Below are 5,878 nucleotides of genomic sequence, written 5' to 3' on the forward strand. Positions count from 1 at the left end.
GTTGGCCATCAAAACAGGTCGCAGCAAATAAATTTAGGTGTACATTCCATCGAGGTTTTCTCGCGTATCGGTTCAACGTACGAACCTGTCTTGATCGTGAGTCGAGTGCAGTGGTGTGTGTAGTAGAGTGTACACACACGCTATTCAATTATGTATGCAAATTTGCTGTCGTCAAGGGGACGTCCCACGCTTTATTAGTCAAGAGAGGGAGACATGCTACATCGGCTGATAAAGTCTGTCAGAAACGAAGTGACGGGAGAGCAAGTCTGTTCAGTGAAGAAGGGGTGATAATAATACATGTAATTATTCCAAGTTAAGTATATTGAGGTACAAATCCTTGAAGTAGAATGAATGCATAACAAGACGTGATAAACAAAACTGTCCAAATCATTTTTTTTTTCAAAACGGAAGAGAAATTTCAGGATAGATTTTCATTTTTCATAGCTAGTCATTGGCTGAATAAGTTGTATTGTAATTTCCACTTTGCTGTTGCACAACACTATCAATCTCACGTTGATCAATAGCAATTTGGAACGCAAACAGCTCTAATGACTTCGATTTCTTGTCACGAATAGCGATGGCTGCAAAGTTATCTCAATGGTTTCTTCAATCGTTCATAGCGGATTGCAAAATGCCAGTAACTTTTGTTGTAAAATAAAATCGCCATAATACCGGTATATGCCGTTTTTATAGTTATGAATATTTGAACAAATTGTCGTGGCCTCAATTTCATGAAAATAAGGATGGATGAAAGAACAAGCTTCGCTTTTCAGTGGGTTCCCCATCTCCATACTCTGATTGGCTTATCATTATCATGCTTATTTGGATGAGCCCCTTTTAGAGTATAATGTTATATTCTCTTTTTTTTTTCTATTGACTACATATTGAAATTCTTGACCTCACTTACACTGTGCATATATGTATTGATTATGTTGCTATGTAGAAAAAAAAATGAACTGAATTGAGATTATTAGAAAAGTATTTCGACTTGAATTATATTTTTTTTCTTCTGTATACTTGTCAATCACGGACAAAAATAATAATAATAAATTGCAGACTTGTCAGCAAGTTGTATGGCATTGCTTTTGTTCCAGCAAGCCGCCATTATGCAAAGATGTCCTCTTTATCCCCTCAAAAAAAAAAAAAAAATAGCAGTTATGAGAAGGAGGAGAATGTCGATGACGACAACGGACAATGTCTACGATAATGAATTGATAATGGCTGCGGCAGTGATTGTTGAGGAAGTTGGAAAAGAAAAGGAGACATTGTGGACGAAGTGTTTGAACTAAATAATGTGAAATTTACAATAATTATTGTTAAAATAATGCCAGCGGAAATCTTCAAGGGTAAACGATCAAAGTTACAACCACAATAAATCAAGGGCGTAATATTATTATAGGAGGCGGAACTTTTTTAAAGTGACAGGATGAGTCTAGGGACTTTCGAAAAGGTTTTGTTGCTATTTTCAGTTTGTATTTTTTCCTCAAAGAGCCAAAAGTTTGTGTGTGTGTGTGTGTGTGTGGGGGGGGGGGGTTACATTGCTGATCATAACTTTGCCTGTAAGAATAGATCGAAACTTCCTTTTCATGCTCTTTAAAGATAGTTAAAAAGAACGTAAAAGCAACATAATATCCATGGGCAAATTTCACCTATTTTATATCTCAATTGGTATTAACTTGAAACTTGAAGTGGTATTTGGCTCTCTTACCAAATTGAATATGGTTAAAATTCTGTTACCCTAGTTGATAGAATATCAATCTGCAAGTGCACAATTTATCCGCTGACGTTGCTTGCCTATAAAAAAAAAACATGTTCTGTAGTATAAAGAGACACGTTTTAGCTTCCTTTAAGTGTGTCTTTAAAGCTAAACAGATTGCATACATTCGTTTGGGGAAGTCGGACATATCTCGAACACGATTGCCATGGATACCTTCGGAGAGGAATTACGTGTAAATAAGTAAAATTTGCAAACATTAGTAAGCTTTATATCCAGTATAGCGTTCGAATGTAGATTATGTATATTGCACTTTTTCGCACAATAATATGTTGTGTACACTTATATTCTTTGGTTGGTTGGTTGGTTGGTTGGTTTGGTTTATTTCTGCGTTTTCTTTCTCCAGATACAATAACAAATGAAAACAAAGTGACACAGAGTATGCAAAAAAAAAAAGGAGAGTATAACATACAAATCATTATAAGAAATGTCAATTTCATAACATCAGTCTCTATAATAACATGAATCAGAGCAACATGTTAAGGCATACTGTATTCATATTACTATAAACAAAGGAGAAATCAATACAGGGGACCGTCATCATAAGCAGAGCTTGACGTGGATAAGGCCCTTTAACACCAATGAACCTACACAATGGATACACGTAATTCTTAATCTTAACGTTATATACCAAACACATTTTGCCAAAGAAAAAAAAAAATGTTGAAAATGAAAATGAGTAAATGAAATGAAATGAAAAGAAATTAAACCTCAGTTACGACTATATAGTCCCATGTCATTGGCGATACAGTGTTTACACTCTCTGCATGATGACGTGTTTCTACAGTTCGGTCCTATGCATTTGCTCCTGCGACATTTGCTTCCATGAAATATCTATACCACTCTATAAGCCAAACATAAATTCAACTCACAAACATAGCCCTAACCCTAATCCCCACATCAAACTAAAACATAAAACTCTATCACAACTCTATAAACCTTAAGTCCGAGAAAAATAAGACCACAGCAAATGTCGCAGGAGCTAAATGTCTGTGACAGGCACAGTCCATTGAACAGTTGAAAAAAATAACAACTAGAATGATAATGAAGACATTTCCGTTCGTTGTGGAGCCATAAAAAGAATAGCTGCTAGCTATCTGGCGAATTTTGAAAACAGAAGCCATCCACAGCCACTAATCGAAAAGCAGAGGTCAACACGAAAGGAAAAAAAGAGTGAAACCGTATTATACAACTGAGTGAGAGAAAGGGGATAGAGAGATAATTTGAAAGGGGAAGAAAAAGGATGGTGTAATGACAACGGGAAATGAAAGTAAGAAATAACATGTCGTATTAGATGTAGTATATATCTCCTTCGATGACAGTACTTCCGACAGATTTATTTTGACATAATAAATGACGCATGCTCCACGCTAAACAAAAAGAAATCTCGATGTGTTTCTTGAAAAATGAAATCTACAAAATAAATGTCTACGAAATACAATACAAAAAAACATTTACAATTTCTCTCTGTCCCCAATAAGTAGTCAATCAGGCAATAATCTTCTTTAATACGAAAAAATCATAATTTCCATTCAATTAGAAGTTGTACGCATCAAGTATACCAACAACAATAACAACAATTAGCAGACAAACAACTCAACCAATAGTTGGGATTCCTTGTACCGATTCCCGCTGACCTGGGTAACCATAAAACTATTTGACCTTTTTTTCGAAACTGACGAGCAACTATACATTTTATACTTAATGTCCATGTCACTGCGTCTAGTTTGAAAGCCTTTTAAAGACCAGTTTTCTCTCAACTTCGAGAGAGAGAAAAAGAAATGAAATCTGTCTATATGATAACCATGTATAGTCAGTCTGTGTACGTGTCCTCAAATTATAGCGAGCTGCCTTCCACATTGCAAAAGGCGATGTATACTCAGACACCTGCCAATGATGATAATACTTATGTATGGCATAATGTGATGTTATGTGACGCCGGTTAAAGTCGGACCGTGCGTCAAGATCATCAGAAATATAAAAAGATAAAGAGTTAAAAGAGACGCAATAATCATGTAGAGATTACCAAACCCCATTAACGAACATGCACATATTAATTCATTCACACACTGTTTTGTCATCTTTATAAATTCTATTTTTTTATAAACATAAATCGGATACTCTTAAAGGGCAATTTACTTCAAATATACACATGGATTCAGTAAATGCAGAAATGTCATTAGCACACGCTAGTCACAATGCATTCAAAAGTTATGAAGTTCCAAAGTTTTAGTTAATCCAAATTCCCCGTCATCACTGGATGACAAACGACAACAAAGCGTGAGGACATAGGGCAACATATAATTCTAAAAGAAATACAAAGAAAAATTGTCTAAATACGTAAGATCAGAAAGCATAAAGAAAAGAATCTTGACAAGACTAGACTGAGCGTTAGATCACGGCCTGATCAAGAGCAGATTCTGGATAAGAGAGAGAGAGAGAGAGAGAGAGAGAGAGGGTGTGTGTGTGTGTGTGTGCGCGCGCGCGTGCGCGCGCGCGCGTGTGTGTTTGTGTGTGTTTTTGTTAGTTCTGTTATGTTTGTTGGCTTTTTTAAGGAAAGGGACTATGTTTGATATTTCCCCTATAGAGTACTTCTCTCTGTTCTTTTTCTCGTGTTTCACTGACAGTGCATAATCATCACACATCATACATTGCACCACGCCCACAGACACAATAGTACTTACAGTTGGACTCATAATATCATGTGTTTATTTATGTAGGCCCCTATAGTGTGTATATATATATCATAATGTATTTCTATAGTAAAATGTATCATATGCATGCAATGTGTATGTGCATGTGTGTTTGGGTGTACATACGCATGTATGTATGTTTGTGTGTATGTGTGTATGAATTTTGTGTATATGTTTTGTGTGGGCCTATATTCAATAATATGGTCATATTGTCGCAGATATCGCTATTTTTGTTAGATGAATTAGCAAGGTGATTTTTGACGACATCAACAGAAGAACTTACATGAAAATTGACGCAATTCCAGATATCTTTTTTTTTTTTTGGGGGGGGGGGGAGGCATGAACGATATTTCTTAACTTCTTGAATCAGTATATCACTGTTTCTATGATATATAGGAAAAAAAAAAACCCTGTAGCTATATCTTATTTCATGCAAAGGCAAATATTATGAATAAGCAAATTAATGAAATTCATTATGAAATACAAGATAATAATTGTTGGTCTGTACGATCAACAAATAATTTTATTGTTCCCTGCATCAAATCATAATTGCTCATTGGAATCCAGACAACGGCAGATGCTGCCTACCGTTCACTCACCGCGTGATGTGATCGAGAACTGCCCAGTAGCAGTAGCCGATGGGTAAATTCTTCCCCCGCAACGCTACTCGCAATGTCACTGTTGCTGTTTTCCCCCGTCACCCGAACCCCCCCCCCCCAAAAAAAAAAATAGCCGAAAAAACCTGCGCAACCTTTCAAATCGGGCACTAAAGGAGCTTTTACAAACACATAAAGCTGGAGGATAAATCAATAAGCTAACAATTAGGTCTGGAACAAAAGTTCCCTCGATAAACCGATAGCGTACCTCGTAACCACAGGCAACCAAGTTTGGGAGGAGTTAAAAGAATAATCGTGCGCTGTTTGAAATCTAGTTCAGTACAAGTTCGCTAAAGAGAAGAGAAAACTGGCAAAATATCATGAAAAAGTATCGTAGTAATGTTGAAAGTTGTGAAATTGTTGATATATACATATATGTTAAAATTGCCACACAAAGACAGTTTTAGTAAATAAAGTATATCATACTTGCAAACACGTTGGAAAGTATAAGCGCATGGATATTTCACAACTCGTACCAAGTGCTTCGCCCATTTAACTAATATGTATGCAGTGAATGTGAATGGAGATAAGACGCTGTTGCCGTAACATGTGTTCACGGGATAGGGGAACGAACAGGTTCAATACGGAAGACGGATTTATGTCTCAGGATATGCGCTAAAATGGAGCTACATATATCTAGACGACCGTCGATATCTTCCTGACGTTAGATTCCACGGAATTCTAACGCTAGATGCCGTAGGATCAGCCATCTTGTCCTTTTTCTGCCATGCCAGTGGATATTAATCACTGAAAAC

This window comes from Diadema setosum, chromosome 1 (genome assembly GCF_964275005.1).
Source record: "Diadema setosum chromosome 1, eeDiaSeto1, whole genome shotgun sequence".
Classification (NCBI taxonomy): Eukaryota; Metazoa; Echinodermata; class Echinoidea; order Diadematoida; family Diadematidae; genus Diadema; species Diadema setosum.